The sequence below is a fragment of the Danio rerio genome, chromosome 3 (genome assembly GCF_052040795.2).
Source record: "Danio rerio strain M-AB ecotype USA chromosome 3, GRCz13ab, whole genome shotgun sequence".
NCBI lineage: Eukaryota > Metazoa > Chordata > Actinopteri > Cypriniformes > Danionidae > Danio > Danio rerio.
The window spans coordinates 51681751-51706836 of record NC_141023.1 but is presented as its reverse complement, the minus strand read 5'-3'; the positions used below and the strand labels follow the sequence as shown (position 1 = coordinate 51706836).

General features: G+C 36.2%; 1 protein-coding gene and 1 long non-coding RNA gene across 14 annotated transcripts in view; one reads left to right on the top strand and one right to left on the bottom strand.

Annotated features, from left to right (window-relative positions):
• Positions 1-25086, bottom strand: part of LOC147846039 (uncharacterized) — a 531070-nt gene that overhangs the window by 23727 nt on the left and 482257 nt on the right. The gene's annotated exons all lie outside the window — the stretch shown is intronic.
• The window catches only part of gcgra (glucagon receptor a), a 213987-nt gene that overhangs the window by 71715 nt on the left and 117186 nt on the right, over positions 1-25086 (top strand). For 2 of the 12 annotated variants that reach the window (XM_087245128.1, XM_087245121.1), the window contains exon 2: positions 23862-23935. The exons of 9 other annotated variants lie outside the window; for them this stretch is intronic. The gene's annotated coding sequence lies outside the window, so the exon portion shown is untranslated. Of the gene's footprint in view, positions 1-23346; positions 23619-23861; positions 23936-25086 lie in introns of those variants that run through there. One more of the 12 variants, XM_087245124.1, reaches the window with a different exon arrangement.

The window sequence follows — 25086 nt, the reverse complement described above, 5'->3', positions numbered from 1 at the left end:
TTGAAGAATCCTCCCTTCCACCCCTATTTTTCTTAATTTCAGCCAGGCCAGTAGATGTCTACATATAGTTTACATGTTCTCCCCTAGCCTGTGTGAGTTCCCCAGGGGTTCCCTGGTTTCCTCTCACTGTCTAAAGACTTGTGACATACTGTAAGTGAATTGATTAAACCAAATTGGCACCATAGATGAGCTCTTAGGGCGCACTCACACTATGCTATCCGAACCATGCCGAGGCTCATTTCCCGGATCATTTGAGAAGTGTGAGTGCTCTGAGTCAGGCTCAGGCACGGTTCAGTTGGTAGGCTCTGGCCCGGTTGGAAGAGGTGTGCCAGAGCACGGTTAACTTGGGCTTAAGTAGTGTGAGTGCAAAGCGCGGCTGATCCCGAATCTGAAGACGAAACATGACTTTTAAGGTTTCATATGGATTTATTAATCATTCTTGCTGTTTAATGAACGCAAACTGTCGTAGATTATTATAGACGCAAACCCCTCACTGCACCTTTATCAAATCTCTTAATTCCTGCAGCACGAGGACTTTATGATTGTTTATGAGGCTCAAAAGTGGCTGAACAGTTTGGCAAAATATATGACTGTTTGTCACTGCATCCCAAACAACTAAAATGAGATAATGATATAAAGAAATTGCGAGACCGCATCTTAAATTGAACAGCGAATCATCAATGATGTAAGCGTGCTCAGGCCTGAATGCATTGTGTGAGTGCGGGCCATCGGAAGAGAAGTGAAGGGGGACCAATGTGCTTCGGCCCGGTTCAAGGCAACTGTACATAGTGTGAGTACGCCTTTACTCAGCAGTACTTCACTTCATAGCATTCCCTAATTTGTCATTAGCCATAAATAAGCAGGGGAGTTTTTGAAAATCTACCTGAGCTCAAACTCCCCTCTCACCCTCCAAATGACTGAGAGCCCCGAGTTTGAGGATCTTTTGAGCCTAGGGCTCTCTCTCGGAACAGCATGCCAAACAAGCTTAATAATTAGTCATCAGCTAAGAGTGAACTCTTGATATACCAATTTCTAGTGTCATTAGACATTAGACCTGATTTAAACTTTCTGTCTATAATTGAAAGTTTGGTTTTGAAGGCGAAAGAAAGACAAAAGGCAAATTTTTCAGCACTATCTCACTGTAACTTTTTGACTTTTTACGTAAAATTGTATGATCTCATTCGTAGAATTTATTACAATTTGCTTTTCCCCTAATGACAGTTTAGGGGTGGGGTTTGGTGCCTTGCCTCCTTTTAGAAGTTTACATTTTCGTACGACTGAACTAACAGTGACTAATTAGCGACTAACAGACAAAATGTAAAATAATTACATTTCCTTGTGAGACCAGGCTGAGATTTGAGCTTTGTTAAGAAAATAAAAACAACAATTACAGGTTGCTATTAAAAATCACCCCCAAATTGAAAATCCATCACGTGTTTGAAAGTGTTCTATGTTTTGCATGTGAGCTTTGACCTCTACCATTATGAGTTTCTTTCTTTTGTTAAAGACAAAGGAAGCCATTATATAAAGCTGCCATTAATACCCATATGAGAAACATAATGTCACAGCTAGGCCAGTTTCTCCCCACTGTCATGCTGCAGTCACACTAGAGTTTGTGGGTGCGAAATTCTGTTGTACAGCACTGCGAAACAGGTGGGATTAAACAAGATAATTCAAAAAAGCGAGCAATTGGTCCATGTTTTAAATTTCCGTACAGAGAGGTCATGTTTTGATCTTCATTGGACAGTTGCGATTTCATAGGCCAGAGTTCACCAATCCTGAACTTTCCAATGCAGCAATCTGCGAAGCTTGTTGCATGAGCTTGCGTTTCCAGTCTGGTGCATTTGCGTGCGTATGAATGGAAGTCTATGGGGAAAAAAGTGCAGCGTGACCAAAGTCTCAGTCACCACAATTACTATGATCACTGTCACCTGTATACTAATCATCTCCGCACCTGCACATCATTCCTGTTCATCACGCCAGCATCATGAAAACCATCACCAGCCCTCCTTCATATTAACAACAAGGCTGGACAGTTAATGAGTGCACTAATTATAAATATTTAATTATATTAACCCTAATTATAAATAACTACACAGCACAAATTAAATCTGTAAGTATTACATAATTAATGTGGAAAATTGCTTAATGGAAAATCCAATAGTTTTTATATATTATTATATCTCAAAAATACATTTATGTTTGACTAAAAATGTAAACATGTTTAGCAAAGTTAACATCAAGATTGATATTTTACACAGCATTTCATGTTTGTTTGTTAGTTTGTTTTTTCTGTTTGTTTTTTCTGTTTCATCTATGAATATACTGTAGCTCCAAATTATAGTAAAGCAGAAAATGTATGAATCTCAGTGAAAAGTAAAACACCTCATGCTGTGTGATTGAAATGTTACATGGCCTCTATGGCAGATCAGTGGAAAAAAACACCCTGCCTACTTTTATCCTTATCATCAAGTGTAGTACCTATAAATGCCTCACACATGCGGCGAGCAAAGTGTTTTCTGATTGGATATGCAGGTAAACAGGTGAGCTCATGATCAGTGGTTACTTCTGTATATTCAACAGTCTCAAAAGCAGTATGAGGTTTAGTGAAGAGTTATCAGCAGGTGAAGAACTCTGACTCTGAACTGAGCTCAAAAGGTCATAAGAGCTGCCAGGGCTGTGCCTCTTGTTCCCTGTTTTCATTATTAGATCAACTGCTGGAGGCTTTTTCTGGAACTCTGTCTACTGACTAAATTAATGTCACTAATTCCAGGGAGACAGGAAAAACAAATCTTTGTAGATTCTAAAAAAATTAACTTTTACAAAGGTCTTGTTCCTTCTGTCTACATGTCTTTGTCCTTATACTCCTTTGGAATCACAAACCAAGGATGTATTTTTTTTAAGGATGTATTTTCTGCTCACCAAGGCTATAAATTCCATTGATCAAAATACAAAAATATATATATTTTTTTTATGTAACAATTTAAATACATTTTAAATGTGATCATATGTTATTCCAAGCTGAATTATCAATCTTCAGAAATCATCCTAATATGTGATTCTGGACCACAAAACCAAAAACATTTTTTTACAATTGAGATTTAAATGTTAGCTGAAGTAAAAAAAAAAAAGTAATTTGTACCATTTAGTACAATTGCTCATCACCCAATGACGGTTGGGTTTAGGGGTGGGGTTGGGTGCCTTGCCTCCTTTTTAAAAATGCACATTTTCGTACAACTGAACTTGTGCGAAATAGCCACTAAACTGATAAAACGCAAGATACTTACATTTTCTCGTGAGATCAGGCTGGAATATTAATATACATATAAATACATTTGGGCTATTTAATTTAATGTGTTTTAATCAACTGTATAGAATGAAACATCAACTAACACATATATAATGAGGTACTCAACCAAACATAGAGACTTTAAAGCTGTGTCCCAAATCGCATACTCATGCACTATTCTACACCATTTTGTAGTATAAATAGTGTAAGTAGTGCGTTCACACTGAAAATTCTAAAAATAGTAATGCACTTTAATTACCCAGATGATGCACTCATTCAGCTGGTAAAATGAAGTGTGTAATGATGGACACTTGACGCACTTAACGACCGCTGCTTTGCTCACATAGCAAAAAGGGCAGTGCTATCGGCCGCACATGTTGGATAACTTTATTTATTTTGGATTGACAAAGCAAAATTCTCCTACGAGAGTGATTATAGCGCCTCCCGATGGAGAATGCGGTTATACTCATGGCAGGTATAATTTGAGAGTCATTTATTTTACAAATTTGGCGACAGTAAAACATCATCTGGGAAGCGGGTTGAATTTCCGCTAAGTAAAAAAAAACATTAGTGCTCCATTTGGGACGACACAACATACATGTACTATGCTGTTGAGTGTGTAAGTGCATAAGTACATAGTGCATGAGTGCATAGTGTATAGTTTGCCATTTGGGACGCAGCTTAATACTTAGTACACAGTCACTGATGGTGACAGTCAGTGTTTTTTAGTAGGTGTAAATGTTATTTTGAGTCAAAAGTGAACTCTATATATTTAAAACAGCAAATCCAATGATGAAAAATCCCAAAAAGCAGCAAAAGTGTAAATTAGGAATACACTGAATTTTCATCATTTAAATAATCGATAAAAGGAAAATAGGGGAACCAAAAAGGGCTATACTGCCCTGCAGTTTCTCTCTCCCTCCAGCCGTAGTAACTGCATGGCGTGGCTTTCACACTGGATGCGGAAATAGCTGCGCTATGAAGGCTATTGATTTCAATGTTTTGTACCGTGCAGTTTGTTGCTGCACCAAAGTGTAAGAGCAGCAGAGTGCACCGTTGACTAGCAAAGCAGCAAAGTTCAAAATAGCTCAATATTATTCTCTGTGGAAACTCTCTGTGAATATTCCATATATTTACACGTTTGAAAAACAAAGTTTGCTTACATAAAGTGCCGGCAGGAAATTTGTATATTGTGCTTGTTCCTATTTGCAATAGCACTACTGTAATGTCTTGGTAACGCTAATAAAATGGTGTCAATTAAATGTGTCAATTAAATGTGAATTTTAATTGGCTTGTGTGTGTGTGTGTGTGTGTGTTTTTATCAGTATAATTGAAGTTAAATTGACAGTCTTACAAAGTTACATGATATTATTTAATTACAAATAAAAAAGATATATTATTAAAAAGTATTTACTTTTTTTTTCAATTATTGGCATTCAGAATTTTTGGTTTTGGCCCAAAATTTAAATTTTGATATATTCCTAGTGTAAAAATATATGAATAATGGCAAAATAATAATAATAATAATAATAATAATAATAATAATAATAATAATAATAAATGCCTCTGTGCATGACAAGAACACCAGTAACAAAATGTTGAGTATGTTTTACTTACGGGTCACGAAACACCAAAACACATTTTTTGAGCTGTTTACAGTCGTATATGTGTCCCACACTGCTTAAAACACTATTAGGACACCTATATTTCACTAAAAAGTGTAAAGTGGTTGTTGTTGCATTATTTCAAGCAAATTCGTACTTCCGGTTTAAAACGAATTTTTGAAGCTGCGTCACGGCCATGAGATAATAACGTGTATTCCAGCGTGCAGACTGGGCGTCTGTGCCAGAGTGTGTCTTATTACGTCTTACAGTGTGTTGCATTCATGCATGAGTAAGGCTTGGTTCAAACCAATCAGCGCGCTCTATTGTGCAACTTCATTAATATTCATTACTGTCATAGTGTTTAAACAACAGACGACACGTTTTGTTGGCAAAACAAGCGTGAAGTGTTGCTTTTATAGTTTGCTGCAGTTAAGTTTTATTTGAATTTTCTCTCTGTGAGAGCGCAGCTGAAGTCACGTGTGGATTAACAGTGTACGCTACGCTCGACAACAATAACTTTAACGTTACGTGTATAAGGAGGCACATTGTTTACCTGAGAGCTGTTCTCATCTGCAAACGCTACCGGATTCGCTTGTAGTCTCCTCTTAATAAAGACGCGGCTCTAGTTGCTGGTGATTGTCCTGTCTCTACAGATTTGGTAAGTGAGCGACCAGTGGTCTTTGTTTATTCAGTTTGTTCATATCGAACAAATTATTGCACCGAGTGTGAAAACACCCTGCTGAAATGAGGGGGTTTCATGGCCCTTTAACTGTATAACTTTGATATTTCTTTAAAGAATTGCTTTAAACATAAACAGATCAAATTAAAACATACTTAGACTGTAAAAAATGCTGGGTTCCACACAATTCATTCATGTTGTCACAACAAAATTGATCCAGTTTACTTAACAAATTTAAGTGGATTGAACATAAAAAAGTAAGTTGTTCCAAAAAATCTCACCACTTGTGTTGTTTTAGATAATTTTAAATAAGTAGTTTCAACAGGTAGCAAACAAATTTATTGAAATGATTAACATTTAATTTCTACAAGCTCGAATTGTGTATTAATACAGAAATATATTAGTGTTCTCCCATAAAAAAAAAAAATGTTTTTTTAAATTTTTTTTTCTAAAAGTTTGTTTGATCAAAGTATACTAAAAACAGTAAAACTAAAAGAACTGAATGGAACTGAAATATTGCATCTAGTATCATTAATCCAGTCTTCAGTGTGTCAAGGTTTTGTCCAATACATGCATTTACATATCAAAATGTGACATTTTAATGCATTTAGTAATTTCCTCTGACAAACTGTGAATTAACTGTCACATCACACACTAAATCCTCTCTTGAGGATCACCAAAGTACCTCTTTATTTAGCATATGAATTACCATTAACACAACGTTCATATTAATAAATCTCTCTTTTCCCATCTGTTCTCTTTGTCCGTCTCTTTAATGCACATTTCATGCATCCATATTTTACTTGATTGTGCACATAAATCACCAGAGACTGTTAAATGAGGCTAATGGCAGTCATGTTAAATATTGATGACTTGGGCTAATAGAGCATAAGCAAATCCCCTGTGTGTTTGCCTCTAAGGAAGGCAGTCATATTGTTGGGAATGTATAAATATGGAATAATCAATATTACATTTACATTTATATATGGCTGATTTAATTTTCTTAGCATTCATTGGAGGCATAAACATGCTCATCATCAACACTAGAAATGTGGATAAATATATTACTCAAATTTAAAGTTTGCTTCACCTTTCATGCGGTATATCATGCAGCCGTTTGTAAATGTAAAAAGCCTGTAAAGTAATATGTTATATATATATATATATATATATATATATATATATATATATATATATATATATATATATATATATATGAATATATATATATATATATATATATATATATATATATATATATATATATATATATATATATATATATATATATATATATATATATATGAAATTGTAACAAGATTTGTCGTCGAGGTGAAAAGTTGTCTCAGAGGTTGAGATGTTAGAATGAAGGTGCATGAGAATGAAGTTTTCATGGAGTTTGTTCCGTTTCTGTTTTTGGGCTCCCCAAGGACATGACACAAAGAGAGATGAGCTTAAAGTTTATTTTAATTATGTTCCAGAGAATTATAAAAAATGGATTCGGCTAAAAACTCAAAAACTCAAAACTCAAAAACTCAAAGAAGAAACAGTTCCAGACATTTTAGATAAAGCTGTAGATTGTGAGCCACAACCTGTAAGTATTTTTATTTGTTAAAATTCATCTTTTGCACGCATAGTTTCTAGCAATTGCGGTATGCTGTACCAAGGACGTAAACAATGGGAAATGCTGTTTGGCACTGTTAACAATTTAGCTATAAATTCATATTTATCCATTTAACCCCTGTAAACACTCACAATCTTCACCAGCCCTGCAGTGTCTGGCTATGGGGGCTGCTTTCCATGCATTCTACAGCTCAAATAATGCATTCTCAAAAGATATGTCAAAATTTCATATTACTTACACATGCTTCTAATCTGAAAATATATGAAATACACTTGTCAGTTTTTATTTTAGAAAATAGGCAAGAGGTTTAACTGTGTCCTTTTCATTTTATTTCTAATTCAGGCTTACACTAGGTGCGTCCCAAATTGTATTAGTATGCGCTATGTCATGCCATTTTGTAGTATAGATAGTGTAAGTAGTGCGTTTAAACTGAAAACTCAAAAAATAACAAATACACTTAAATAACCCGAATGATCATCTAATTCGACTGGTAAATGGACACCTCACGCACTTAACGACAGCAGTTTTGTTCACATAGCGGAAGGGGTGGAGCTTTCAAGCGCACATGTTGGATTACTTCATTTTGGATTGTGAAAGCAAAATTCTCTAAAGAGAGTGATTATAGCACCTACCCTTAAGGCAAGTATAGTTTGGTCCTTAGGGAATTTATTTCACTATTTTGGCAACCAGCAAACATAATCAGGGAAACGGTTTGAATTTCTGCCAAGTAAAAAAAACATTGGTGTTCCATTTGCGAAGACGCTATCATGGTTGGTTGCAAGGAAGCAGACCCAGTTGCAGCAATAAACTATACAAAGAGGTTAATTGACAGAATAAGGCACAAGTAGAGAGACAAGTTCCAAACGGTAGGGGCAACAACACAGGGAAGCCAGTGGTTGAGACAGGATGATACTAAAATGAACAGCCAGCCAGGAGTAGGAGCAACAGTGGTCAAAACCAGAGGTAGATCCTGGAGCAAGTCACAAACTCCAGACTAGCAGGCAAGGGAGGTCAGGACACGAGACAGGACTGGAAAATTATTTGACACAAGACAGGACAGCAAACAGGCAGCAATAATAAACAATAAAATAATAAAACTAAATCTAAAATAACAAAATCAAATATAAATACTAGAAGAGAACTAAACTGACTTGGGCAATCGGATAAAACAGAAACTGAAATAAAGACTTCTAGAAAGTTAAAAAGAGTAATTAAACAATCAAACAACAACTAATAATCCACTACTAATAAGACTGGGACTGGCAGAAAAATGGAGCAAAAAATGGTTTAAAAGACAAGATAAGATTAGAACACAAAATTAAGTAAACGCTAGGGATGGCTGACGTGAAACTGACCCTTCGACACAGTGTCGAGATCCCGAAGCGCAAGTATTTCGAAACACTGCACCGAAGCATGATCTGAAACACCCAAGTCACGTGACTTAAGTGTTTTATAACACCTGGTCCCGTGACTAAAGCGATTCAAAGCACCGATCAGTTTAGAAGCGTTTCGAGACCTGGCGAATTTGCATTTAGGATAAAAAAAAGTTCTGTCTCATATGGCCTAGTGCACGTTGTTACTGGTTAAAAAATAACATGATTTGCAAATGAAGCATAAGCACACATTGTTTTGCATCTTATAAACACAGCCAAGTCTTAAAAATACACTCTGGACCACCCCTTTAATGACGTGTATTTGTGTATTAAGTGTATGTGGAAGTCCTCGATTGTTGGCATCATCTCTTCGTATGAGTTGTCCCTAAAGTCTCTTTAAACCATGATAATTATAGCAAATTCTGTTACCCTTTTTTAGAGAGTATTTTTGTAATTTGTCCTGAACTTTAGGTTTTGGATGCATGCAAATGTGTTCTAGAAGATAATCGCATATTAGGAGCACCTAAATGCATTCATGTGAATGCTCTAGAATAATAATTCTAGCTTAAAACACTCCAGATGTTCAGTTTATGCAATGATGTGACAGGCAATACCTTGTGAAGTGTCTGCAGGCAGAGAGAAACCCCAGGAAACCACTTCAAATGACAGTTAATGGAGTCTTGCAGACAAATGGCAGAGCTCTCCAATCTCAAGAATCTACCTTTATATCATATCGTCACATATATAGCTACACGATCTGACTCAAAGGCTTTTGTACTTTCTAGACAGGTTTGGAATATTGTATTGGAGATTTATTTTTCTTTTTTTTATTCTTTGATTTTATTGGTGAGAACAGAAAACAAGCTACAAAGAACTGCTCAGTTCAGTGAAACTCAATGGGTTCCGAAAAAAAAACAATGGTTTTCCTTGACTTTATTTGTGTTGACAAATGTATTTCTCCACAATATCTTGTTTTAGGATGCTCTAATAAAAAAGTAAACTGTATAAATGTAGTTCATGGTCAGTTTTGATTTCATGCTGACTCATTGTGCTAATCATGCTCACTCTGCCATGTTTTTTTTCTGCTTGATATGCACATTATTAATAAGAGGATGTCTCAGTCATTCATTCAATATTGAAATATAATTAGCCTGCTAAATTGAATGAAAGTAAATTTGAGGCATGTATAATTAGCAAAAATCTATGAATGAAGGCCAGATTGAAATTCAAATTTTACTTTTTTATTTCTGCCAGTAAAACATGCAGTCAATTATGAAACATCCAAACACTATCAATCAGCAGGGTAAAGGGCTATAAAAATGTGGAGTATTAACTGAGTTAGTCAGTTAGTTTTTGTATTCAATAATATATTCTGCTTATATGGTCTGCTGGTTACAACATTTAAAGACATACTTTTGATGTTGTATTTCATACTGTGTGTAGGACTAGTTCCTTCAAGTTTTGTAGGATAGTACAGTGATTTATTATCACTTATTCATCAGAATTGTGTATATATGTTTGTACAACAGTTCGACAACACAATCTTGTATATAGAAAAAGAAAATCAAACACAGAGAGTCTTAAACCCTTTTATTAGGAGCCATTTTTTCTGCCATTCGTTCACATCTGCAGCTGATGTCAAAACAACAGAGGCCATTACTAATTCATCAACGTCACTTTAGAGCTAGTGTTTGAATGACTCTCTATAGCGTAATGTGTAAAGTGATGACAGAACAGATGATTTTGCTCAAAATTAAGGATTATAAGGCTGAACGTGACATAAAATGCCATCTATTTACAGAGATATCTCCCTGTAGTCTATTACAGTCTAGAGGAATTACTATGTTGCAGTCTCTATATCGTAGCAGGTGGCAGATGTCTCAGAGTTTACCCAGAGACTTTTAGGAAAGACAAAAAATAAGACACTTTTCCTATTGGCATTTATCCGTTTCTCTCAAGTGCTGTTGACCATATACAGTACATGCCTGTCAACGACAATGAGTAGGCAAAAGTAAAAGAAAAAGACACTCAAACATCCATCGCAAAATAAAATGTTACTAAAATAAAAGAATGATACAGCAATAGATCGACCATCACACATTTCTCCTCAGACCTTGCCAGAACTGAACTGAGCTCCCATACATGTGTGCTTACATCTCAAATGTAAAACAACAACAGAAGAAGTCCTCTTAATGGGGACATGACATTTATATACAATGCATATCAAATATTAAGCAACCGTTACAATATCACAATAATTAGCCCCGAAAAACTCCCAGACTGCTGGTGTGCTTGCAAGAAGGAAAAACGCTAAACAGATACGGGCATTACTTCTTTCTTTCTGCTAACACAACACACATTTCTAATGTGTGAGTCCCAATTCTTACACACAATGCACTACAAATAATACAGTAAAGTTATAAATACAGCACTACAGAGAGATCGCCTTGGAATATCACTTACCAGTTTATTAAGGATTTTATCAGGTGTAGATACCCTGTTTTAATCTTCTAAAGGCTGAAGATGTGGTCACACTGGGCTTTTCCTCCAATAGACGCGAATGCGTCACACCAGAAACGCAGAGTCATGCGGTAAGTTTCGCAGATTGCTGCGGTGCAAAGTTCAAGCTTGGTGAACTCTGACCTGTGAAATTGCATCACTTGACTGCGTTAGACCAATTGAGGATCAAAACATGACCTCTCTGGACAGAAAATTAAAACATGGAGCAATCGCTCGCTTTTTTAATGCCTAATAATCTTGTTTATTCCCGCCCCTTTTTGCAGTGCTGCATGACAGAATTTCGCGTTATCAAACTCTAGTGTGACTGCAGCTTTATTAGGTGGTCCTTTCGCCATCTTGTGGATATAAAACATAAACCGTCTTTGATCTACTCCAAATTGTAAATATTTTAGAATAGGCACTATTCTTATAGATAAACTGCATAGAGCAATCTAAACAACTACATTTTAGACTAAAAAACCCTAAAAACAGCAGCAGTAATATTTGTCAAACTGTAAACCGCCCTCTGCTTGTTGCTGACTGTATAGGACGGAGTAATACACAAAGGTAAGGGGTGAAAAGGCCTTTATGTGTTATTAGTTAATCAGATTCAAGTTCCAGATGGAACTGTTGTGTGTGTGTGTGATAGAGATACCAGTATGCAAGGCTACATTTCTAATTGTCCTTTTTAAATGTATTTTTTAAATAATTTTTTACATGTAGCTGAGTAGCCTATCTGAAGATTTATTTATGCGGTTGCACCTATTATTTAAACCCTAAAATTTCACATTAATTCTTGTTGTTGTTGATTTATTATAAGAGAACATAAAGGGCACAGGTTATTATGGAGAAAAATGAACGGTTTTGCTTTTTCACAACAACCATTAAATAAGCTATTATTATTGTTATTATTATTATTATTGTTGTTGTTGTTGTTGTTGTTGTTGTTATTATTATTATTATTATTACAGTGAAATAATTAATTACAGGGCGAGGCGAGCTTGTGTTGCGGACTGTGCTACAGAGAACTGACACCGCGGCTCCGCCCGCTCTGATCATACAGGTTTGTTTTCAGCAGCTGTGTGGAGGAGCCGCCATCCATACTATCTGTAACAAGCTACAAGTCATTTGTCTAACTAGCTTAATCTTACTTATCAAACAAAACATTTATTCACTAGCTTTTCTATTACTGTAGTAGAATAAAGCCTAAGGTGGATACATAGTGGTTTAACAAAGAAAAATAAATAAATAAAATGAATTGTCCTGTTATGTACGTTCTGGCCAAAACTAACTCAGAATCTTATTATTATTAATCAATCTTTGTATATACTATTCCATATATATATATTTTTTTTTTTTTTTGCATTTTGGCTTAGTTTTTGACTTATTTATGAATTATTTATGGACAAAGAGTTAAATAAAAAATATGCTGGATTTAAAAAATATTGTGTTTCTGGCCTTTACTGAGCTCAAGTAGTAGTTAAATGTACAAAAACTGTAAATGAACTTGACTGTTGATAATAATGTCTTATAATATCTATCTATCTGTCTATCTATCTATCTATCTATCTATCTATCTATCTATCTATCTATCTATCTATCTATCTATCTATCTATCTATCTATCTATCTATCTATCTATCTATCTATCTATCTATCTATCTATCTATCTATCTGTCTACCTACATATATATATATATATATATATATATATATATATATATATATATATATATATATATATATATATATATTACAAACTCGCACAGCTGTAACGGCTAAAGAACTCATTATATGGACTATTTATACAGCACACACGCACAGACATTGCTGAGTCTTGCTGTTACCTGTATACTAGGGATGTAACGGTATCAGAATTTCACGGTACGGTAATACCTCGGTATGAATGTCACGGTACGGTATTTATTGAATCATTTACAGGAAAAAAAAAACTTTTGAAAATACTCCAAAAAAGTGCCAAAAGTGTCAATGACATACAAATTAGCCATCTATCTGTTAGCTTTGAAACAGGAACTTCAATTTTAATAACAAAAAATTATTAAACCATGTACAAAAAATAAAGTTTCAATTTAGTATTGTTGAAAACTCATCACATTTAACATTTAATCACTCACTTAGATAGAGATGGGTTTAAAGAAAAATTATCATATAATTATAATCTGGTAAAAGCTGGTATCTCTGGGTATTTACAATGTCCCCTGCAACAGAAAAAACCCCTCTCATTTGGGACTGAGGTTTCTGGGACAAGAGAGATATGACTTGGCCCATGTTGACAGCAGTGGGGTAACGTTGTGCATTGTCTTTCCCCCACTTGAGAAGACAAACCATGAGTGAGATAGAGGTCTCTTTGCGGTACAAGTCAATGTCTGCATCAATCTGAACAGTGCTGTGTTTCTGCAGTCCACATGACTGTTACTAGTCGTATTCCCCAACTTGCAGGCACGTGCACACATAGGTCTCAAGCTGTGCAGTGCACATGCCCTTTTTAGTCTTGGATAGAAAATGCCCTTCCAAAACGATCAAAAGTGCCCCCGCAACGCGACACAACCTCCGTCCAGTCCAGCCCTTCAGTAGGCGCACGACAACACCTCTCTTGGTATGCGCGCTCAACCCCCCCCCTCGGCGCTTTACAATACGCGCGCCACAACACAGCTGATCAGAACGCGCGCGACAGCACCGCTATTCAGCACGCGCGCGGCGACAACACCCGCTTTAGGTTCGATCATTTCCATCTTTTTTTCATCTCCGCTACTAGCAGCACACTCCATTTCCGCATTACTGGATCTGTAGCGACAACAGACCGCAAAGGATTATGGCCACGCCGGGGCTGATGGGAAATGAAGTTTCAGTTACCTCCCGTTCGCTTCATTCGCCTGAGCAAATTTTCTCTGAAGATCTATAGTTTTACCGAGTCATGCGACTTCGGTAATATCGAAAAAATTTTATATTGCGGTATGACGGTATTTACAATACCGTTACATCCCTACTGTATACATTTCAAAATGTTTTTTTTTTTTTTTTTCAGTGTTTGATTCTTTACCTTGTTGATTGTTTTCTGATGCTTGCCACCTGGACTGACCTCATTGCCTGTTTTTGATTTCTGTTTTGGATTGTCCGCATAATACAGTACTGTTTGCCCCTGTGATCAACCCTTGCCTGCCTGACCATTCCTTGTATAATAAAGACTCTACAGTTAAATCCTCACCTCCGTTGTCACATCTGCATTGTTACAATATAGTAATAACATATCACACAAGCAAATTTTCTTTTTAGCTACTTTATGAGCTTGTATAGTATTCTGTGTGTTAGTTTCCGGTAGCAGCACTACAGTGAAAAAAGAAACCATGCCAACTGAACCAAATCAGCACGAAACATCTATTATTTGAGTTTGCACACAGTGTGTACAGCGTGACATACTGATGACTCATGTCAACTCAGGGGTTTCATGGGGTCTTTAATATTGTTTCTACTGTCCTCAAAAACACACATCCGTGTTGCGCCTTCAGACTTTATTCAGACAATGCATGTTGTCAGGGCTGTCGATGTAGATTAAAGTGTTGATATTTCTATTTTAGGATACTGTATACCAGAATGATGCCTTATAGGTAGGTGCACTGAGGTTAAACCAACAAACCAGTCAAGTTCATTTTTCAGTTCACTCGATTCACTGTTAACAAAAACACCCATTTATTTTTCTCTCACTCTCAAAAATAACGTTACATAAACCGCCACTGGGGTGGCACCTTTTTTTCTTTTTTTTTTGTACCTAAAGGGTCCATAATGGTACAATAAAGGTACATACTACTACCCACAATAGTACACATTTTTAAATATTAGATATTTACCTTTATAAATATTAGAAATATAGAAATGTTAAATAATACATTTATTTCTGGTGAGCATTTAGACTCTGACCTCTGTTATTTTATACTGAGCAAGTAATATATTTTGTCGCATTCTTCTAAAACCACCCCAGTTTTTTTCTGAATTGTACATTTTCATTAAGATATTTCATATATTGATATGTTTATGTAAACATTCTCTATGCTGCCTGATTCTACAATAGAGCTTAACTGACAATTTATTCTTCTTGTGGGAATATTTTAGTTCTTTCGGAATAGGCAGATCCTGAGTTAGCAGGCACTTGGTGCCTGTGTCTAAGTTCAGTCATGCAGTAAATTGTTTGTTGTTCTGCTGCAGTGATTGAAAACCTTATAGGGAGATTTCTTTCAGTCATTATTCTTGTGGACAGTTAAATTAAGTACCTAACCTTTGGAGAAAATAGTGTTTTCTAAACTGTTTAGGGGTGCAGATTTGTTTAAAAATAAGGAATTGCTTATTACCCTTAATAATAAAAACCAATAATAAAACTATGTATGAGACACTAGTTAATAAAGCATCGACAATGATGATATAGATAATGCCAGGGGAGACCTTTTAAAAGGGGAGGGTACATCTGTATGACATCCAAACATTTAAGTTCATATAATTATTAATCTTAATCTTAAGGATGACATAGTCCTTCGCCAATTGCTGATAGAAATCATGATGCTAAGATGGCCTCGCGACCCTCCGCCCCGCCCCCATTGCAGCAGCAATCCGCTTACGAAAAATATACACTTAGGCCTCATTTACACTAAAACGTCTTAAAGTTTTAAAATGGCATTTTAGAACAAAAACAATTCATGTCCACACTGGCATTTCATCTAGTATTTCTGAACAGCCCCTCTTCCACATAATATCGCTAAAAACGCACATCACATGACGTCACACACACACTCTGGCATGCACTGCAGCATATGCGCACATCTGAGCTCCAGGCAGTCAGTGGGTGCTTTAAGCATAAAACCCCAAAGAGCAGTGCATGTAGGACAGTTTACCAAGAATGTACCGCTGGATCTCATCTCACTATAGTTGCTAAAAATGATATTTAACTAAGCTGGTCTCTATCTAGCGACTCTTCGGCCTTTTGAATTTATCGGTTAATGCGTCACAGCATCAGTAGGCTATATAGCACAAGCTTTTGTTTCCCGTCTGCTGCATTTGCGTGCGTATGAATGGAAGTCGATGAGGAAAAAAGTTCCTGGAGGGCCACAGCTTAGCAAAGTTTAGCTTTAACTCTAATTTACCATTCCTGATCAAACTAATAGAGTCCTTCAGGCCTGTTTGAAACCTACATGTAAGTGCGTTAAAGTTTTTGATTGGAGATTTAACTGTATAAAATATCCTTGTTACTTTAATATATGATAGTGTACAAAATGATTAATGGGTGAACACAGCAACAATATTACAGTACTTGCAGCTGTATCTGTAAAAATATAAGATTATTATCAAAGCTGCAAGAAGCAATGCAAAGGACCTCGCATCCAGGCTCACCGGTGGCTCGGTGGCCTTAGGATGACAGAAAAAAGTGGACAATAGTCATTTAAGCTAAAAAAAAAACCTGAGAAAATCACTGATTCATGCCAAACTTCCTTCTGTCAGCAGGTGGTGCTATGCCTGTGATGCAATATTGGCATGTAGATGTCCTAAGGAAAGGAATCTCATCGAACGTGAATTTTCAAGCAAATGGGACATTGTTTGGCTGAGTTTTAAGTACTTCCTCCTCCATGGTGAAACACTGAACTTTATCAGTCTGCCACGGACACAACCCTTGACAAAAACTCTAGATCTTCTCAATTTATCATCACAAAGAACTTTGGATTATACTGAAGAAACTTTAAATTTCTAGGAGGAGTTTGTTACAATGTAAAACTTGTCATTTCTTGTCGCCAGCAAGTGGCGCTCCTACTGTAACTGGATATTGGCATGTAAATGTGTTCAGGCCAGGACTGTTATCAAACGTGTGGATTTTGATGCAGATCAAACAATGTATGCTTAAGTTATAACAGCTTACTGTTTCATAGCAAAGCATAAAAGTTTGTGAGGCCGCCACGGACACGCCCTTCTATGAAAACTCTAGATCTTCGCAATTCGCCAAGGCCTTTGTCGTCCCAAATGGCACACTAATGTTTTTTTACTAAGCGGAAATTCAAACTGTTTCCCTGATGACGTTTGACGGTTGCCAAATCAGTGAAATAAACAACCGAATTATCAAATAATACCTGCTGTGAGTATAACCGCATTCACCATTGGGAAGCGCTATAATCACTCTCGCAGGAGAATTTTGCTTTCACCATCCAAAATAAATAAAGTTGTTCAACATGTGCGTCCGATAGCTCCGCCCCTTCCGCTACATAAGCAAACCTGAGGTCGTTGAGTTTGTGAAGTGTCCATCATTACACACTTAATTTTAGCGGCTGAATGAGTGCATCATCCGGGTAATTAAAGTGCACTGATTATTTTTAGAGTTGTCAGTGTGAACACACTACTTACACTATTTATACTACAAAATGGCGTAGTACAGTGCATAAATATGCGATTTGGGACACAGCTCGTGACTGTTTAATGACGGTGGAATGTTTGATACTGCACATCGTATAAGAGAAAAAACCTCTGCATTTCTCGGTAACTCAGATGCACTCTGTAGGTCAGAAAGCCATGTGTGTGTTGACTATCCTGTCACAAAATGTTGCGAAAATGAAACACAACGGTCGGTAATATTGCTTGCAGTGTTCACACATTTACACTCGGAGAGCAGCATTTACAGCAGATCTTTCCATAATATTGTAGTGATTTTAACAAAAACTATGAAACTTAGAAATCATTTTGACTAAGGTCTGTCTTTAAACACTGAAAGAGTACTGCTGACAATACAAACTATAATTTTGCTATTTGAATGAAAAAAGAAAGGACACTGATCGCACACACTAACCAAATCTGTAGAGACAGGACTATCAACACCAACTGGAGCTGCGTCTTTTTTAAAAGGAGGCAAGCAGCAAATCTGGATTTCACAATTTCCCAATGCGAAAAGCTTTCGAGTTAAAAATGTTCTGTACAAACGTATTTCTGCTGCGTGACGCGTGCACTGATCAACACATGAGTCCAGTTGTGCTCTCATAGCTGAAAAATAAAAACAAAACCTTCGTTACAGCACATTATAAAAGCAACACTGACGACCCGTATCTCCAAACAATTCTTATTCTTTTCCTACTTCTTTTGGCAACACAATGTGTCTTCTCTCTGCCGTTTGAACACTGTTTCAGATAGATACAGTCTTCGAAGTTAGCATGCATATTAATGAAGTTCCACTGCATACACAATAGAGCGCGCTGATTGGTTTGAACCAAGTCTTACTTATGAATGAATGCAGCACACTCAGAGATGTAATAAGGTAATCCCAGGTACAGATGTCCAGTCTACATGCTGGAATACATGCCAAGATCTCATGGCCCTGACACAGCTTTAAAAATTTGTTTCAAACCGGAAGTACAAATTTGCTCGAAATAAGGCAAAAACAACCAATTTTCACTTTTTAGTGAAATATATTTGTCCTAATAGTGTTTTTAGCAGTGTGGGGCAGATATATGACTGTCAACATCTAAAAAAAATGTGTTTTGGTGATTTGTGACCCTTTAAAATACAACGCCTGAAAATGGCAAAAACTGCACTTTTTCGGCAGAGGAAGTATAAAATAACTGACTTCCTGTTGGGTTTGCGATTTTGTTCCAAGATTTTTTTTTTAGGTACTGGCATGTTTGATGTGTGTGCCAATTTTGGTACGTGTGCATGAAATGTAGCTCGGGGGCCACACCGTCAAAAGTGCATAGGTGGCACTGTCGAGCCATTTTGCCACACCCACTTCCGAATCCTTAATCAGACATAAATTTAGCCACTTTTAGGGTGTGTGCTCGTTTTCGTGATTGTTTTAAAACTTTCGATTTAGTGTTGCCTATGGAAAAAATTACTAGAAATAATGAATGGCAGAAAATGGTGAAACTCCTTTCCTACAAACAAGTGTGTACATATACATAAATAAAGAATAATAATAAACTAAGGACATATCAGTTTGCAGCATCAATCAGGATAACAAGCTGTTTTTAATGGTTAAAAATCAATGGAAGTGAATAGGACTGGAAGTGTCCAGCCAAAAACCATTAAATGGTGGCACCTGCACAATCGTGAGGACCATGTTTAATACACTTAAGATTATATTTTAAATTAAAACATACTGTACTGTTCAAAGATGTCAATTAAAAAGATGAAATAAAAGCTACACTTATTTTGATGTGTTCACCACCAGCATACCAAAGCAGATAAAGTGCTTTATACTTCCGATTGGAATTGTGTGTTACAGTACATTACCTTACCAATATATGATGAACTATTTAAAATGTATTTAAACACAAGTATGAAATATCAAATATAAAAATGTTATTATATTAGTTAAGTAATTATACTTTTATATATATATATATATATATATATATATATATATATATATATATATATATATATATATATATATATATATATATATATTTATATATACACATATACATATATATACATACATGTACATATATATACACATATACCTTTTTTTTTGCAAGGATCTACCTAAAGGAGACCTTGGAGGTTCACCAGTCGGAAATATATGAGCAGTGCAAAACTTGCTAACACAATGCAATTATTTCGGTTGGTTTAGCATGGTGGCAAAGAGTTGTTTTGTTTTTCAAAGCAGTCATTCTGTATTGTTTATTAAACCAGCACACCGTTTCTTAATGTTCTGGAAAATTTGAGGCAACACTTATATTTGTAGCTTAATCTCCCCAGTATGCTCTTAACTTAGTGCGAGAGGTTTTAAAAATATTTTAATTTTGCAACAGAAATCAACATTGTAATCTGCCTACACAATTGCTTTAGCCTGAGCTGTTTTTGAACTAAAGCAGTTGTGTAGGCGGATTACAATGTCGATTCTATTGTTAAAAATGATGCAAATGATGCTCAAGATCCAATAGCGATGAATCATACAAACTTATCTTTATTGTTTTTTTTCTTTTTCTGAGAAAAGAATGCTTTTCACAGCAAGTGGTTTCTGTATGAAGCAATCAAACATGTGCCTGCTTGTGCACTACATAGCCAGATATCCATATAGCATGCAATAGTGGATGAATGAAGGTCATAAATCAAGCGGCTCTGTTAAAAAACTTCCATTGTCATCTTATTGTAAAATTAATTACGTACGTAAATAAATGTAAATAAGTTACAAAAAAGTAAAAAAAAAATGTTAAGGATATTTGAGGATAATGCATATCTCTCAGTTCTCAACAAAAAATTTCTTTGATGTAAATATCTAAAATTATATAAAGTGATAAACCCAAAATGGTGATGCAGTGGCGCAGTAGGTAGTGCTGTCACCACACAGCAAGAAGTTCGCTGGTTCGAGCCTTGGCTCAGTTGGTGTTTCTCTGTGTAGTTTGCATGTTCTCCCTGCGTTTGTGTGGGTTTCCTCTGGGTGCTCCGGTTCCCCCACAGTCCAAAGACATGTGGTACAGGTGAATTGGGTAGGCTAAATTGTCCGTAGTGTATGAGTGTGTGTGTGTGAACGAGTGTGTGTGGATGTTTCCTACAGATGGGTTGCGGCTCGAAGGGCTTTCGCTGCGTAAAAACATGCTTGATAAGTTTGTGGTTTATTTCGCTGTGGTGACCCTGGATTAATAAAGGGACTAAGTCGAAAAGAAAATGAATGAATGAATGAATAAACCCAAAATAGACTAATTCTAAAAACATACACCCATATACTTTTCTGGAGATTGTAAATTATGTAGCCAGAGCTACGTTTGGCTGCATTTCATCTTTAAAACGCGAATTGAGCATTTTGCGCGTTTGATGCGCTTAACACATGTTTCGCGCGAATCGCTTGTGTTCGAAAATCTGAACTTCAGCGGACATTCGCGGCGCGTTAACCAATCAGGAGCTTGCTCTTGTGGGGGCGTGATTTTGATGTATCGCCTGTTGTTGGTGTCCCGGGGGAAATCTTCCAGCCGACGCAAAAGTTCATCAAACTGGCCTTGGCTCAGTCAGAAGCACCGCTAAAAGCCTTCATCATCCAGATACAGTTTCTGGATGAGTTTATGAGCTCACAGAGCTGGATGCACATTTGAAAGGATCTAGTGGACTCAGACAAGACCTTAAACATATTGACGCTGTTTTTTCAGCCTTTACAAAGCACATAAACACTGTTATTTTCTTTACAACATCCATGTTAGCCATTTAGCATTAAAGACAGAAGCCCTGCCCATTACATGAATCCATGTCTGCTCTAAAGTGAATCTGATGCATGAATGAAGCGTATTTGACACGCAATTGAAGCAAGTCAACTTAAATGTTTACGCGGCTGTTTATGCGCGAATATGGCGATTTATCCGCGTGTTCCGCGTCTGTTATAAATACAGCATTAAATTTTAAAAAATGTTAAAATTTAGACCTTCAAAAGTCTTAAATACACTAAATTATTGTGTTGTTGGTCCTAAATATTTTTTCCAATGTCCATGTAAAGCTATACCCTATTGGGCTAACACCTATCCAATCATTAATAATATATTTCAATAAAAGTTTTATGAAAAGTTTATTTATTAACTATATTTACCTATTAATAGAGTTTAATTATCTTCCTTACAATAATATTTGTTTTTAAAGTTTGGCCATTAAATAGCTTCTTTAGCGTCTAGCTAAAGAAAGAATTTTTATTCATTGTGATATTAAAATAGTTTTAAAAATATCTTTAAAGGTCTTAAATTTGACTTGATAAAACCTGTAGAGACCCTGTAATACAGTCAAAGCAAAAAAACCAAAAAAAACAAACAAGAATAAATGCACTGCATTTTCTCACAACGCAAACAATTTACAAAATGCGCTGCATTTCAAATATCAAGGAACGCAATGGAAACATTTCAAGAGGACAACAAGGGATACAAGGGAAACAAAAAACTCACCTTTAAAAGATAATCTACAACTTCACTGAGTAATAATCACAGCATAGCGACGTCCGTCACGTTTTTGGATCCACTTGAAACATTTCTGTTGTGTTCCAGTGTTTTTGTAAGTGTTGTGAGAAAATGCAGCGCGTTTTTGTAAACCCTTTTAAACAAAACAGCTTTCTGTAACTCTGTACAGCAAATTATCATGACAACGGTGAATGATAGCAAAATGTGTTTTATTGCCATTGTGTTAAACAAGTATTGCTGAAGAGACTGAACTTTACCTGGAAATTTTGCAGAGTAATGTTAAATATGAATGAATTTTATATAGAATTGACAAGATCAGTAGTCAAGCTACAATACTATGCAGCTACCAGAATAAAAATTAAACATTTCTATCATATTTACATATATTCATTTATCATACAGTATTTACACAACATTGTGAATAAAGTGTGAAAAAACTGACTGTTTTATTTTTAATTTATATTTTTATGCGGGTTGCGTGATGTCATATGCTGCTGCTTAAGACATAAGACAGTAAGCTCACTTAACTGGCTTTGAAACAGAGCCCTTGAGTCTCATCTGAGGCATTTCAGACGTGGTGTTGATAGAGATGGCGTGGTGGACTTGTAGATGGAGGCAGCAGTAGTCAGACACAGGCACAGAAGCAGTGACATTAATCTGAACCTCGATGAAGTGACAGCATGCAGGGTGTGATGTGACAGGGGTGTGCAGCTCTGGCAATCTCAGACATTTCCTACCGTGATCCTCACTGGCATACAACTGCGCCAACATGCTGGTTCATGACATCGGTATCTCTGAAGCCTCTGCGAGTTCCTAATCAGATCATGGGTCCCCGACTGTTACATCTCAGTGAGAACAATTTTTTTTTTCTCGAACCCCAGTTTAATAGGGTAAAAGGTCATGGCCGGACAGCATTTTGGGGTCACGCTAGCTGACTGTCTGCATATAAAAAACTTAGTAAACAATGATGTTTATTATACATCTACAACACAAAGCCTCTGTTTAACTGAAATATATTACAATGCATAAAATGAAAATGAATAGATGAATGGATAAGTACTATCTGTATCTGGGTTGGGTGGCAGGGTGGCTCAGTGGTTAGCACTGTCACTTTACAGCAAGATCTCTTGTTCGAGTCTCAGCTGGACCAGTTGGCATTTCAGTGTGGAGTTTGTTCTCCCCGTGTTCGCGCGGGTTTCCTCAGGGTGCTCCAGTTTCTCCCACAGTCCAAAAGCATGCGCTAGGTGAATTGGATGAACTTAATTGGCCGTAGTTTATGATTGTGTGTGTGTGTGTGTGTGTGTGTGTGTGTGTGTGTGTGTGTGTGTGTGTGTGTGTGTGTGTGTGTGTAAATGAGTGTGTATGGGTGTTTCCCAGTACTGGGTTGTGACTGGAAGGGCATCCACCACGTAAAACATATACTGGAATAGTTGGCAGTTCATTCCGCCTTAGCAACCTCTGATAAATAAGGGACTAATCTGAAGAAAAATTAATAAATAAATAACTGTATATGGGTTTCATGTTGATGGTTGAAATCATGGGAGTTTTCCGGGAGAAATAACATAACGGGAGGGTGGTGGAAGATGGGTCTGAAGTACAGCAGACTCCCGGGAAAAATGGTTTGGCGAGTGTTGGCAGGTATGATTATCACTCAGGTAATATTATGTGCATTTATTTATATAAACAGTTTGTTTGCTTGTTCATTCGTTCATATTTTAATAACCTCTAAAATATATTTCCTTTTGAACTGACTTCTTGCTTTTCTATTACAGTATGTACAACTTAAAATAGATATATTTCTGATAGGTATAATCCCATAATAATTAGTCTAAACTTTATGTTTTGTGTTGTTGAATAAATTTTGTGTGTTCATTCACAAAGGTATCCTTTTGGTGGCTGTGGTCTATGACAGAAAGTTTCAGTCGACATCATTCTTGCTCAAGGAAATGTCTACGGTAAAGCTGTACGGGTCGTTCACATATCGTATGAGAAGCTCTTCTCACAAAACAGATGCTTTATAGACAGAAATACTTGTGTATACATGGTCATTACTAACATTTTATTACTATGAACAGGATTTAATTAAAACTGCAGATCAATGATAGGGCAAAATAACCTAGTTTAACATCTGCAATTATAAAAAATAAATAAATACATGCAAGATATATGAACACATACAGCCCCTTACAGTGTCTAAAATGTTACCAATTGCAATTCCTTATTTAGGTTTAAAAACAACATGCAACACAGCCCATAGTCAGTGCAAATCTCTCATCTGTATCTTTAATCTTCAGCAGCACATGTAACCTCTGTTAAAAAGCAATTCTGTCATTCAGAGTATATAATAGTCCAAAAGGCGACAATACTACTTAAACATAGCCCTTTGTTCATGATTCAGGTTGATGAAACAATCATTTGCTTCTTTGTTTTGTCGGGTTTCTCTTTTGTTTTTTCGCACAGAACTCTTGCATTTGTCTGTTTCTGAAAGGATCGGGTGTCAAAAGCACTTCAATAATCATGCGCACGTTATTATCATCAGCTCAAGTTTTTTCAAATATAGACGTATGGCGAGTGCAAGTGAGAAAGTGAAACCGCTCACACTTCAGATGGTTTTGTAAAAGACTACGGGGCACAGGGTAGTTCTGCTCTTGGCTTTGTGGCTGTTCAAGATAATGACAAGTTTTGTTTGAGCTCAGGTCGACCATGGCTTGTTATTATTTGTATATATTATTACAGTGTAATGTCTCTGCTGTGTTTTTTTTTTTTTTAATGGTCCTTCCTTTGTTTTTATTCTGCTGCTTGTCTACGGGCTAGTGATGTATCTCTGTAAACCAATAGCATTCAGCTGCATGTCTTGCTCTGCCCTTTTGTTGTGCTAGGTACCCTTCAAGAGTCCCCAAAAAAGTGGTACGGTATAGTTTGGTTTTAGGTGCCTTTTGACAGTAGAAAGGTTAAAACTTTAGTAAAAATCTTTAACATTGAGCGGTTGAGGTTTTAAATCTGGTTAATGGAGAACAAATTCTTCCAGAAATATTGTAGATTTTTGATATTGGTATTTGGCATTAAAAATTGTATGATGTATCAGAAATGTAAGTTATTTTCAGTG